Source organism: Lissotriton helveticus, chromosome 6 (assembly GCF_964261635.1).
Source record: "Lissotriton helveticus chromosome 6, aLisHel1.1, whole genome shotgun sequence".
Taxonomy (NCBI): domain Eukaryota; kingdom Metazoa; phylum Chordata; class Amphibia; order Caudata; family Salamandridae; genus Lissotriton; species Lissotriton helveticus.
The window spans coordinates 1,810,753,364-1,810,768,625 of NC_136067.1; the positions used below are offsets into that span (position 1 = coordinate 1,810,753,364).

General features: G+C 40.3%; 1 pseudogene; it reads right to left on the minus strand.

Moving 5' to 3' along the window:
- Nucleotides 1-286: 286 nt before the first annotated feature.
- LOC144765528 (18S ribosomal RNA) lies at nt 287-2,152 on the minus strand (annotated as a pseudogene).
- Nucleotides 2,153-15,262: the final 13,110 nt, after the last annotated feature.

The window sequence follows — 15,262 nt, forward strand, 5'->3', positions numbered from 1 at the left end:
TGAGTGTGGGTTCCATCTTGGAAAGGACTACTGCTGTGCCCTTCCCAGAGGGGCAGGGGCCACCCCATCCCCCGAGCCTCGCACATTCATCTGTTGGTTCCTCCCCAATGGAGGAGCCTGCCCCACACCCAGGCACACCCAAGTACCCCAGGGACCACAGACCACTCCACCGGCCAAGGCACGTGAGGGCAGTGCCAGGCCCTGTGCCTATAGTGTGCATGTTCCATCTGGGAGGTGGCTGAGGGTTTCAGGCTGGCACCATCTGCCGGTCGTGCCAATCTGCAGTTAATGATCCTTCTGCAGGTTCACCCACCAAAACCTTGTTACGACTTTTACTTCCTCTAGCTAGTCCAGTTTGATCATCTTCTCGGCACTCCGCCAGGGCTGTTGCCGACCCTGGCGGGGCCAATCCGAGGACCTCACTAAGCCATGCAATCTGTAGGAGAGATGGGTGGTGTGTTCAAAGGGCAGGAACTTAACACTAGCTTATGATACACACTTATTGGGAACTCCTTGTTCATGGGAAATAATTGCAATCCCCAATTCCTATCCGCAACAGTGGGCGAAGGGTAGACACATGCTGATCTATTCAGTGTAGCGCATGTGTAGCCCTAGACATTTAAAGGTCATCACATACCTGTTATTGCTCAATCTTGTGTAGCTGAACGCCACTTGCCCACCTATGAAGTTGGTCGCCAACTGCTGGGGGTCACAAAACTAGTTAGCACTCAGGAGTCTCATTTGTTATTGGAATTAACCAAACAAATCACTCCACCATCTAAGAACGGCCATGCACCACCATGCACCACCATCCACATAATTGAGAAAGAGTTATCTGTCAATCCTTTCTGTGTCCAGCCAGGGTGAGCTTATCCTGTGTTTTGTCAAATTAAGCTGTATGCTTCACTCCTGGTGGTAACCTTCCGCCAATTCCATTACGTTTTAGCTTTGTAACCATACTCCCTCCTGAACCCAAACACTTTGGTTTCCCTGAAGCTGCCATGGGATAACACTGCTGGATCACGAGTCAGCATCATTTACGGTTGGAACTACAACGGTATCTGATCATCTTCGAAACCCCGTCTTTCGTCCTTTGCATAATGAAAACGTTCTTGGCAAATGCTTTAACTTTGGTTTATCCTACGTTGGTCCAAGAATTTCACCTCTAGTGGCACAATACAAATGCCCCCAGCTGTCCCGCTTAATCATGGCCCCAGTTCTGAAAACGATCAAAATAGAAATGGAGTCCTATTCTATTATTCCTAGTTGAAGTATTCAGGTGGCCGGCCTGCTTTGAACACTAATTTTTTCAAAGAAAATGCCTTGGACCCCCAGGACACTCAGTCAAGAACATCAAGGGGGTGCCAAAAGGCAGGGGCTTGGACAGGCGGTAGCTCGCCTCACAGCAGATCACCAGCTAAATCCCAAGATCCTACTACGAGCTTTTTAACTGCAGCAACTTTAATATACGCTATTGGAGCTGAAATTACAGTGGCTGCTGGCACCAAACTTGCCCTCCAATGGACCACCATTAACCTCATCGCTGCGGCGTGAATTCCGCCGCAGTGCTGAGATTCCAATCGCGGGCGTGGTCATGACGCCTCCCGGCCGTCATCAGCACACGCCCACCGTGACTCATGACGGCCGGGAGCCGTCATGAGCATGGAAGAGGTTAAAGGGTTTTCGTCACTACCTCCCCAAGTCGGGAGTGATAATTTGCACAGCTGCTACCTTCCTTGGATATGGTAGCCATTTCTCAGCCTCCCTCTCTGGAATCGAACCCTGATTTCCCATTACCCATGATCTCCATGGTAGGCACAGAAAGTACGATCGAAAGTTGGTAGGGCAGACAACCGAATGCATCGTCGCCATCACAGGGACGTGCAATCTGCCTGAGGTTATCTAAAGTCACCAAAGCGCCTGGGAGATTCGTTGGGTAATGAGACAGAATATCGAGGAAAGAAAATTGAACTACCATAAGAATATCATTATCAAAAATATCAATTTGAAGGTAAGTAATATTGATTTTAAAAATATAGAAGTCATTATTATCACTTGTAAAAATATAGTTCTTCAAAATATCATTTTTTAATTATTGTTATGTTTTTTGGTACATATTTAAATCTATATGACATCATTTTTTGTTTAATTATTGTTTATGTTGCTTATTATATTAGATAAATTTTTAGTAGTTATGACATTTTATTTAGTTAAATTTTGTGTTTTTAGTTCTGTAGCGGGTTGTGGGTTTACAGGGGTATAGGGTGGGAAGTAATTTAATTTTAATAAATTAAAGATTATTTTTTAATTAATATTATTTTGTAATTGATATTTAATTTTATTAATTGTGTTTAATTTTTTATGTAAATGTTTTTGGTGGGTTATGGCATGTATAGGGGTAAAGGGTGGGAAGTATTTTGAATTTATTAATAATTAGTTGTTAATGAATAATAATTGATAATTATGTTATTTGTGTAATTCTTTTTTAAGGTGTGGGTTGTGGGGCCATGGGGTAAAGGATAGAAAGTAATTTATTTGTAATTAATTATAATAATGTGTTCATAATTAATAATAATTAATTAATTATGTTAATTGCACAATTATTTTTTTTAGGTGTGGGTGTTGGGTTTATAGGGTTAAAGGGTGGAAAATAATGTATTTCTAATAAATTAACAATTAATTGTTAATTAATCATTAATTAATTTATAAATAATTATGTCAATTGTGTAATTAATTTGATTTGTTATATTTGTTAAAATTTACATTTAAAATATTTTTTTTTTTTATAAATTAATGTTAGTATTTAATATATGTTTATTTTTATATTTTAAATGTTATATATTTACATATCTATATTTAATACAATTTATATTATTGTAAACAGTGTTTGTGTTGGATTTATAGGGTTAAAGGGTGGAAAATAATGTATTTCTAATAAGTTAACAATTAGTTGTTAATTAATATTTAATTAATTTATAATTAGTTGTGTTGATTGTGTAATTAATTTTATTTTTTATATTTGTTAAAATGTACATTTAAAAATTGTTTTTATTTTTATAAATTAATGTTAGTATTTAATATGTTTATTTTTATATTTTAAATGTTATATATTTACATATCTATGTTTAATACAATTTATTTCATTGTAAACAGTGTTTTTTTCCAGTATGTTTGTACTTACCTTTTTAAGTATAGACAGTCGATATTTTTTTATTCAATATTTTTCCTCAATATTTTTTTCTTCTACATTTTTCCCCCGATATTCTGTTAGTATTACCTGGGAGGGTATCCTGGCACTGGGCAGGTGTGAGCAGGGGTGAGTCCAGCCACATCATGGGCCTCCTTGAAAAGCCAGATCTTCAGCTTCTTATTGAATTCAAGAAGTGAGGAAGAGGCTCTTATGTCTAGCAGCAGATCATTCCAAGCTTTATAAGAGATGCAGGAGAAGGCTCAACACCAGATCTGGTTACCACTTGTGTGGGATGTGTTCAAGTAGAAGTCTGGATGAGCAGATGTGGCTGGAATGTGTGTCTGGAATGTGAGAAAGCAGATGCGATTGTTGAGGTATTCTTGGCCAGTGATATGTAGTACCTTGAAAGAGTGGGTGAGGAGTTTGAATTGTACTTGTTTTTGAATGGGAAGCCAGTGGAGCTCCTTTAGGTGATTCGTGATTTGAGTGTGGCATGGGCGCTGAGGGTGATTCTGGATGCTGAGTTCTGAATGGTCAAAAGCCTTCTGGTGAGATTTTTGTTGAATGCAACATAGAGGGTGTTCCAGTAGTCCAGTGTGCTTTTGACCAGGGCGTACATGACAGTTCTGATTGGGAGCCAATTGAAAATATTCCTCTTCATAATGAAAACGGTCAAAGCAGGATTGTAATGCATTTCCTTTTACTTGCAATGTAAAGAACATTCCTATTTGTGTTCTTAATACATGATTAAAAACATTATGTAGAAAAGATTTGCCTGAAATGTGTACTTAAAATGTTATATGAAATATATTTAAATTTCTGGTGTTTTAAATATATATGTTCCTTTTCTTACCTTCCCTTAGTAAATGATAAATTCACTTTCTTACCCTCCTATAGGTTGTGCTGAAATGTTCTCATAATTGCATAGTATATGTTCCTTGATTCCTTTTCCGACCCTCCCTTTAGAAAATATTAAAGTTTGGTCATATAGCCTATGCTATTTAAACTTTATACCGACTTGCACAATGTTCTAAAGGTAGGTAAAGAAATGGAACATGCTAAATAACACAACCTTAAGCAATAACTAGAGGATGGGTAATAAGAGGGAAGATAATATGCAATCACGAAAAATAATTCGAGCATATAACTGAAGGGAAGGTGAGAAAATGGAACACGCTATTAAATCAAATAACAAACTTTAATATTTTTTAAAGGATTCAAGAAACATATACTATGCAATTATGGGAACATTTCAGCACAACCTATAGGAGGGTAAGAAAGTGGAACATACTAATCTAACCAGCAAAACATGAATTTATCATTTACTAAGGGAAGGTAAGAAAAGGAACATATATATATATATATATATATATATATATATATATATATATATATATATATATATATATATATATATATATATATATATATATATATATAATCAAAGCTTTAGCAAGTTTGGGAGGGTCAAGAAAAGAACCCAAAATGTAATGACGATACCCACACAGATTTATTATTTACCTAGAATGGTGGGAAGACCAACCCTGGCCATGGGTCAGTTAAGGACAGAAACCCCAAAAGTTGCAGATGCCAGTAGGCCAAGCAGGTACAGATCAGAATCAGGACAGGATAATCCAGATTTGGATCAGGACTGGACCACCAAAGGTTAAGACCAGCACCCGCAGTTCAGTTGCAACGCCTGCGCTACTCCCTCTCTGCAGCTAACAGTCAGAACCCCGATTGGGTTATCGATTTCACCGACAAAGTGCTTCGCCAGCACCTCAGCTTCCCAAACCCCGATTGGGTCAGCGAATCTCCTGACAGAATGCTCCGCAGCCCTCTGTTCTTCGTCACCTATTGAGTGCGTTGGGTCAGTGACAGGTCAGCTATTCAGACAAGTCGGACAATTTCTCTTGCTAAACCTAGCTAGTTATACCATTTTCCAGGTCAGTGTAGCACCCCCCAATGTTGCAAGTGTAGGGATCCCCAATTTCGATTGTGCAAAAGAGGAGGAGAGGTCGTCACACCACACCAAATTGTGTTACTTCAGAATTGAATATTAATTTTTAACGTTCCCGCCCATCAACTTTAAGTTCCCAAGCGGTGTTCATTTCACCTAACAATAGACCTTCTATTGACTAATACATTGTAATACAACGAGTACATCTTAGTTCCTTCGAGCAAGGTGAAAGTTCAGCTTCCCAAGCGCATCTTGGCTGGGACTGTCTTTGGCGGGGTTTCAATGTCAAATAACATCAACTTTTCTCTGTATCTTGTCATGCGAAGAAAGACTTTCAAAATGGAGTAACAGCGTCCCTCAGGCCCATTTTTATCGGTTCATAAAAGAATAGAAGGAAACAGTTTTAGAATTCAGAATAAATGAATGCACTGTATACCATGAATTTCTACTCTATACTCATTATCGTAATTTTAACTCTAGCATAAGGATTAGGCAGAACGAACAGCTTAGCAAAAGCAGCAATGCAAGCTTCATGCATGCAGTAACATAGAGCAGCCATCTTATTTCTAATGCGCAGAAGCGAAAAGTTACCTCCAAAGCATAGTGTACGTCATGTCACGTGAGTATGACAGACGCATGCGCAATAGAAAATCCCGCGTAGCAGCAGCCATTTTAAATGCAAGCGTATTAGGATTAGTACACACATATGCAATCTTCACTCGGACACCATGTATTGATGAAAAAGGGCAAATTAATAAGACAAACAAGTTGATTACATAATTAGAGTTATTCGAGGTTCATGAGTTCAAGCAAGTCGCTTTTCATGCGAATCCTTGCTCCATCAATCCCCTCTTTGATGATATTTTATATCATCACCAATTAATGAAACAGATGCCAACTTCTCACATTTCACCCATTTCAATCTCTTCAAACTTTCTATTCTGCTTTTTCTCATTATTATTATGAGAATTTTTCATCTTCTTATAGATCTGGCTGTTCAATTCTTCCAATTCAAGTTCTTCAATATTTCTTTTTACTCCTCGCTTATTTACGAAATATTTCTTTTTATATTTTCGACATTTGCAACAAAGTATTATTCCTAATACTACTAAACCTATTCCCGCCATTGGCATCAGTATTTTACTCACAAGACTTTTACCTAGATTAGAAACCCAACTACCTACTGAGGAGAGACCATCAGTAAGCCTCTTCCATGCACATCAACCTCCAGTGGTTTAAGCTCTTTATCCAAATTAGTAATATTTTTCACATACCTCTTAATTTCAACACTTTTGTCTGGTATGTAAGTGCAACATTGTTGCGCTTTCAACATTCTACAGACTCCACCCTCTTTTGCCAATAAGGTATCAAGAGCAAGTCGATTTTGTAAAACCATAGATCTGATCGCAACCAATTCGGTATTGACCATCAAGAAACCTCCAGCAGTGTCAGTTGATAACCGATCCACTACCGTTGACAATTTACAGATTCTGTGTGTATTCAGAACCACTCCCACTGTAGGTATCAATGCACTAAATATATCACCCACTATTTCACCAACACTAGCTCTTTTACTACGTACTAATTCATTAGTTTCTTCATTGCTTCCAGTGATTTTTCCCACATGATGTATTTTTGGAGGACAATACCAAAATACCAACTCCCATACCGTTGATCTGGTAATTTGAAATAAGCCTTGTTCCCACATATATAGTAAATTCCGGGAAACACAGGCTCCGTTCCATCCTTGAAACCCCAACCCCCATTTACCTTATAATTGTGTTCACACTCACTGGATCCAATGAATATGTTATTATAATAACTGGTTCTTTCTCTGTGGAGACAGAATTTCCCTTTCTTTTCGAAATCCAGCAACATAGCAGCATTAGGCCCACCATTTAAGGTGCTCCCTATGCTGTCAGCCCATTTAGGAATTTTCTGATTCTTGTCATTTGCTTTTCTTTGGAAACTTTCTCTTCTTTTCTCTACCATATTCAAAAAAAAAATTCTTTTTCTTGTAATGAGCATGTTAAATTATTTTTGTGTGCGTCACCTATATCTATTTTACCTATGGTTAGAAAATATTCACTCATATAACTGGCTACATTTCTAGTAGTATGTACAGGGTTCAGGTTTCTACGTACAGGAAGTTCAGAAAATATCACATATAAATTAGAATAATAATACTATAAAGGTCCTTTCTTATAGAATAAACTAGCTAAAACACTACAGGAAATTCCATAGGTTTGTGGCAAATGGTGGTAGGTTACACCTTCAGCCACTGATGTAGGCAGCTTCATACAGACGTAGCAATCTTCTATCTCCATAGCTTCTACATAGTGTACTAATAGGTTTGCAAATACGTTTAAATGAGTTCTGTTTTTGATTCTTGTGTAATGCAGTCCTTCCTCATCTGGTGCTTCTAAGTCTACTTTCTGTTGTCTAATGCTAAGTGCCTTTCCTTGCGTATCTACTCTTTTCAGTGTATCTTTTGTTGGTAACTCTTCTGTGTCTAGTGGCAGTTGATCATTAATGTTAAGTTTTGTCTCTTTACTCATCATGTAAGGAATAGCTATCGTTAATCCTATCCAAACTATAAGTACTATTGCTATACTACATAAACATACTCTACAGCATGTTCTAAAGCAATTTCTTTTCTGTCTTCCATTAACAGTCTGATCAGCCATTACTGACTAAAGGAGATTCAACCCCTCTTTGTAACTTTTACACAGTCTCTTTACCATGTGGGTATTTCAGGTCGGTCTCACTTGAATGAATGAATGAATTGGGAATTTATATGGCGCAACCTAACCCGGAGGCATCAAGGCGCATCTGGTGGAAAAACAGCTGAGTGGTTGGAGACACCTGAGAGAGGCGAATTTACAGGTAGGACTTTGCGAAAAGCCAGGTTTTTAGATTTTTACAAAAAAGGGCAAGAGATGGCTGTCCCTTAAGGTCAGCTGGAAGCGTGTTCCACAGTTTGGGGGCAAGGGAGAAAAAGGCCCTCCCTCCCCACCTGGCCTTGACGGTCCGGGGATCGTCAGAAGATTTTTGTGAGCCGATCTCAGGGCCCTGCCTGGGGTGTAGAAGGACACGAGGGACCCGATGTCCTCAGCACCCAGGCCATGTAGAGCACGGTAAGTAAGGACAAGGACCTTGAAGTTAATCCTGGCCTGTACAGGCAACCAGTGGAGATTTTTCCTGATTCCTGAAACAGAACCACGTCTGGGGGCATCCACAACAAACCTGGCTGCAGCGTTTTGGATAATTTGGAGGCGATTAAAAAGCTTTTTGCTAATGCCAAGGTAGAGGGCATTGCAGTAGTCTATGCAAGGAGAAATGAGGGCCACAGCAACCTGTTTACGGGCATCGGGGGAGAGATAGTGTACTAGTTTCCTGAGGATCCTTAAAACCCCACAGCAGGTGGAGACAGTTTTGTTAATTTGTTTGTCAAAAGCCAGTGAGGTGTCGATAGTGACCCCCAGATTCCGGGCAACCAGGGACGGCTTGGGACATATTCCAAGGGAGGGTGGCCACCAGTCCTCCGACCAAAGATCTTGTTTGCCACCAAAGATGAGGATCTCAGTTTTTTCCCCATTGAGTTTGAGGAAATTCGAGGACATCCAACATGCCACGGCTTCCATACAGTTCTTAAAATTAAGGGCCGTGGACTCCACAGAATGAGATAGGGAGACCATTATCTGGGTATCGTCAGCATACGATAAGACTTCCAGTCCATAAGATCTAACAAGCCTTGCAAGTGGGGCCACATATATGTTGAACAGTGTCGGGCTCAAGGATGAGCCCTGTGGGACCCCACAGTGCAAAGGCTTAGCGGAGGAAAGTAAGTCACCCAGTTTGACCTTTTGAGCACGCTGGTTGAGGAAGGATGTCAGGAGACCCAAAGCCGGTCCTTCCACTCCCATCTCACCGAGACGCCTAGCCAAGATGGATGGGGACAGGGTGTCAAAAGCGTCTGTAAGGTCGAGCAGGATCAGGATGGTGGTATGACCTCTGTCGACCTTAGCGCGGATGTTATTGACCACCACTGTGAGGGCTGACTCGGTGCTATGCGCCTTCCGAAAGCCATGCTGAGATGGATCTAGCAGGCTGGCATTGTCCAGGAAGGCGCTGAGATGGTAATTGAGGTGGGTCTCAAGCATCTTGGCCCGGGCAGGGAGAAGGGATATGGGCCGAATTTTTTTTAGGATACCTGGATCCAAAGTGGGATTTTTCAATAAAGGTTTTACAATAGCCAGCTTCCATGATGCAGGGAAGACGCCGTTTGAAATTGCCGAATTCATTACATCAAGATAAAAAGGAAGCAGAACCTCTCTGCAATTTTTCAATATTTTGAGAGGGCAGGGGTCCAAAGGGGATCCCGATTTAAGTTTATCAAGAAGAACGTTTAGGCCTTCATAGGATAATAGAGGAACATTGGACAAATGTCCTAGAGGGGCCGAAGGTGAAACGTGACCGGACGGGGGGTCCGAAGGTAGGGCGGAGTCCTGTATAGAGTTGAGGGCTTCTAAGGCGGAGTGAATATCCACGATTTTGGTGTGAAAAAACGTGGAGATCTGGTCGCAAAGTTTTTGAGATGGAACAATGGGATCTGGAAACGGAGTTTCTTCTTTGTCAGTTTGATCAGTAATCAATTCTTCATCACTTTCGTCACTTATTTCCAGATTTTTAAAATCTTCCAAGACAATGTAGGTCCACTCAGGGCCTTTGTATTTATTATTCAGTCTCTTTAACCGAGGACTTCTCCTTCTTAGTTGTATCACAGGTGGATCAGCTTGACTTGATATTTCCTTTACTTGGTCAGGTTCTTCATCAATTGTTTTTAAACGCAGTCAAATCTAGGCCATTTTTCACCTTTTCTGAGTCTTTTGGCTGGCACTGTGCTTTGGCCCTCTTCGAATGTTCTTTTGTTTTCGTTCGGTTGTGGCACATCAATTTCAATACTGTTTTCCGTTTTTTCTCTAAATGACTAGGTCCAGGTTTTATTTCTGTTTCTTCTGGCTGGTCACTAAACTGGCCTTCTTCAGGTATTTGCTGAATTTGACTTTTGCTTGTTTCACCTTCTTTGTCCTGAACACAATTTTCTATTTCTGTCTAATCCTGCTCAAGCTCTTTGAACCCTTGATTTTCTTCCGCTTGAGCCTCCTCCCTAATTCTTATCTGTCCCTTTTCAAGCTCAGGAGTTCTTGGTGGAGTGTCGATTATCTGATCTCTCCCTATCTGGTCCTCCTCAGAATCACTTTTGACTTGGATTTCTATGATCTGAGTATCTTTCTCTCTACCTGTCTCATCCTCACTATCACTCTGTCTATCTAGATATGTTTGGATTCTTGTGCGCACGTATTCTGCAAGTATGTCGATTACTGGAATCAAATCATCTTGACTGGTGCTCGGCTGTTCCTCTTCAGCTACTTCAGGATCGATCTCTTGAGACCCTTCAGCTGCGCAACCTTCAGCCTCAGTTTCATCAGATTCCGTCACCTTCTTGGTATGACTGGCCTGGATCCAGTGTGGAACTCCTGCACACTTTACAGCTGTGGTGGTAACCAAAATCACTTGACGTGGTTTACCCCACCTGGGTGCAAGACAAGATTTCCGAGTGTGTTTCTTTATCACTACCTAATCACCTGGATTCAGGTCATTTGCTGGAGTTGCTGGTCTGGCGACTGCGTCTTCCCCAACCTGGCGAGAGATAGAAAGTACCTGGTCAGCCAGTTCTTTGCAGTATTCCAGTACTAAATCATCAGATATGTTTAGCAGTTTGTGTCCTGGCACCCATGCTTGCCACATTGCTCTGCCCATCAGTATTTCATGGGGACTCATCCCTGTGTTCCGGTCTGGAATACTTCTAAGTCCCATCAGAACAAGTGGGAAGGCATCTGGCCACTCCAATCGAGTTGACTCATACATCTTTCCCAATCTTGACTTGATAGTGCCATTCAATTGCTCTACCACTCCAGAAGCCTCTGGGCGATATGCACAGTGGAGTTTTTGCTTATTTTTAAATGCTTCACAAATTAGACACATTATTTCACTATTAAAATGTTTTCCTCTGTCTGATTCAATTGTTACTGGAAAACCAAAACGTGGGATAAGCTCTCTAAGTAAAAGCTTATCCACAGTGATGCTATCGTTCCTGCGTGCGGGGTAAGCTTCCACCCATTTTGAAAACAGGCAGACAATGACAAGTACATATTTTAGTCCTCGACAAGGAGGTAACTGAATTAAATCAATCTGCAATCGGATAAAAGGACCTTCTGCCTTCCCAATCTTTCCTGGTAATACTACTGTTTTCTTCCCTGGGTTCATTTGTTGGCAAATTAAACAGCTCTGGCAGAGTGCCTCTGCTATGTTTCTGAATTTCGCATAAAACCATGTTCGTCTGGATAGACGTATGATAGCATTTCTTCATAAATGTGAAGCTCCATGAATCAACCTAGCCATAGGAGCAAGCAGACAGTTGGGTAATACTACCGCTCCATCAAGATAAACAATGACACCATCTTCAACCCTTCTCTGACACCCTAATTTCCTCCATTGTTCCTTTTCTTTTGGCTCTGCTGCATTCTGCAAATCTCTCACTTCTTCCCACGTATCCACACCTTCCAGCAACATAAGTTGGCAGCTGTTTCCGCTCACCTCAAGCTTTGTATTGATAGCCATTTTATATTTTGCACAATGTTGGGCTAACTGGTCAGCATATCGGTTACCAGCTGTCACTTTGTCGTTGCCAGATTTGTGAGCAGCACATTTGACCACAGCGAATTCTTTTGGCAACTGGATTGCTTCCAGTAAATCTTTCACATATTGACCATTTCTGATTGGAGTACCTGAAGAAGTCAGGAACTCTCTTTGCATCCATAGTTAGCCGTAGTCATGCACAACCCCGTCTGTGTATATGGTTACTTTCCAATTTTTCCCAAATTTACAGGTTTTTGCCAGGGCAACCATTTCAGCTACTTGTGCAGACTTAACTCCATGTAAATAGGATGCTTCGACTGGACCTCCCAATGTGCACACGGCATAAGCAGCACTTAGACCTCCTTCCTCATGTCTCATGCATGAGCCATCCACAAATAACTCATAATCTGAATCAATTAATGGCTCTTCTCTGATGTCTGGTCGTGGTTTTGTGCTGTATTTAGTCAGGTCAATGCAGTCATGTTCAACTTCTCCCTTCAATTCTGCAGTATGTGAGTCAGGTAACAGGGTTTCTGGGTTCAGAATAGTACACCTAGCAATGGTTACATTTCCTGCACCTACAAGAATTCTTACGTACTTAGTCAGCCGACTAGGTGTGAGATACTGAGTCTTAGTTCTTGTCAGCAAAATTATAACTGCATGTGGAACATACACAGTTACAGGATGTACCATAACAATGGACTCGCTCTGTTCAAGGCTCATGCAAGTTGCAGCTACTGCTTTCAAACATCCAGGCAATGCAGCCGCTACTGGGTCCAATGTGGAAGAAAAATATGCCACCGGACGTCTCACTAGACCATGAATTTGAGTCAAAACCGAAAGTGCACAATTATCTCGGGTGTCACAAAAAAGTGCAAAATCCTTTGAATAGTCAGGCATTCCCAATGCTGGAGCTGTGCACAGACAGTCTCGTAATTTTACAAAAGCAGTCATGCTTTCGCCATCCCACTCTACTGGGTCCTTAGCTTTCTTCTTTGGCATCCGTATCAGGGGCTTTGCAAGAACTGCAAATCCCACAATCATTGCCTTCAATATCTCTCCTCAAGGACAGCCAAAAAGCTACGAATTCAGTAGCATTCCCGGCTGATCTATTGATCCGCAAAGCGGCTTCGGCTGGTATTAATTGTATAGCTTCTATTAGTGATGAAATAGAGGTAGTATCTTCGTCTTCTATCGTCCATAAAATTGATACTCCCTCTCTCTTTCCAATATTTTCCATTCAGTCTAAAAATGAGGAGATTTGTATGGCAAATACAGGAATGGTTAATGAATCTATCCCTTTAAAACATAAAAAGATGAAAATAAAGAAGAGAAAACCCATTCGAAGAATATCAAAAAAAAGACAGAGAAAGCTCTTATTTGATAAAAGTGTGGAACCAATTGTAGAACATTCCCCTGAGGTTGTTCACTTGCCTGTTCCCGTGGAAGCATTGACTGCCTCCTCTAAAGTGGAGTCCACTTCCACGGGTCTAGGTCCTATAAATTCTACTAATCCTTTTCTCAATAGGGTTACTTCACCTGTTGTTAATCCTTTCCTTTCCTGTCTTAACCCATCCGCAGTACCTTGTCAAGATGTTCCTAAGGTCACTTCCTCCTCTGATAATTCCTGTCGCCCCTCTTTTAATCCACTAGCACGTCCTCTCTCTGAAGCACCCCCAACTGTAGTCAGTCCTATCAAAGAAAAAATAACTGTAGATACTTTTTTTCTTGATTTTTTGCCCTTATTTGATACTGATTTAATTTTAAATAGATCTGCCCTCCTTAGTTGTTTCAAAGAAATTGAAGGTTTAAAATTAATTCAAACGTCTGATTTGGACGTAGTATTCCTTCTTAACTCTTTGTTAGGGAGATCGACAAGGGTGAAATTTAATTCTAAAGTAGTGTTAAATCTTATTCTACAGTGGGCTGCAGAATTGCAAATTAGAGGAATAGATGTTATTCCATATTTTGGGGAAAAACGTAACTCTCAGGCATTCCCCAATTTGTCATCCTCTCCCCATTTGGGTTTGAAGTTGACGGAGTGGTCTAGCTCTGGTTCAGAGGATTTAAAAATATGTGTGTCCAGGAATGAAAGGCAAGTGTTGTATAAAAATCCCCCTTTGAAACAAATGTTGAAGGATGATGAATCTAAATGGAGTTGGCTCCCGGGAGTTTTAGCAAGTAAAGCTTCTTCCGGCCTTAAACCGCATTTAAATTTTTAACAAAGAGCTGAAGATTATTTCGTGGAACACAGCAGGTTTTAAAGATTGTAAGGAGAAATTAGACTTTTTGTATTCACATAAGGTGGATATAATCTGTTTACAAGAAACATGGGTGGAAGGTAGAATAGCGTTAGAAAAGGATTTTTTTGTTTTAGAAAAGAGCGCAATCTCCTCTACAAGAGGTCATGCAAAGGGAGGTATAGCATGTATGTTAACAAATAGAATAAAATGGAAGTATTCTCATTATCTCGATCCAGGGAATTTGTTTCAAGCAATAACCCTAAAAGACGTTTTTGAGGATTGCCCTAAAAGATCGTTGATAATAATAAACATCTATATCCCCCCAAATTGCTGCTATAATGGTGGCATCAACACGCTATTTTCCTTCTTAAATGCTGCGATGGATGTCATTTCTCCTCCTTATGTATTAATGTTTGGAGATTTTAACTGTAATATTTCCAATTGTGGGCTAGCTTTATTCAGAAATAAACTTAGGGAAGAATCTTTGAATATCCCATCGGCCCAGTTCCCTGTCAAAGTTAAAACTAACAAAAGGGGTAAACTTGTTCTAGAAGGTCTATATAAAGCTGACTGTTTAATAGTAAATGGAAGGCTTCCTTCTGACACCCCGGCAGCTTGTACGAATAAATCACATAAGGGAAATTCAATCATTGATTATGTCGTGGCTGATTATGCTTTATTTTCCAAGTTGAAAAATATGGAGGTCATTGAGTCTAATCTAAGTGACCATAATGCGTTGTTGCTTACAGTCTCCGTCAGTCTGCCGAAAGTTGACTCTTGGAGCATGGAGAGGGATCTGGTGAATTTCGACTCAAATAGTGGGAAATGTTTCTGGAATTTTCACTGTTTTGAAAGTCTGTTGCCGCTTTTGAATCAAACTGTTAAGAGTTTATCTCTCTGGGATGGAAGAGAGTTGTCAAGTTTTGCTAATTTTTTAGATTTGGTAATTGCAACAGCAAAGAAAAAACCTGGGGTGAAAAAATCGCTTGCAGTCCCCCCTTCTTTGCGGGCTTTAAATATAGAAATTAATAAAGTAATAAGGGGGCAATATTTATCTTTTTCTTATGAAGCCAAGCATAAATTGTCTATTTTAAAAAGAAGGAGAGTTAGGCTTAAGGCCCGTTTAAAACGTGATAAGGAAGACTCCCTCTGGATACAATTGAGGGA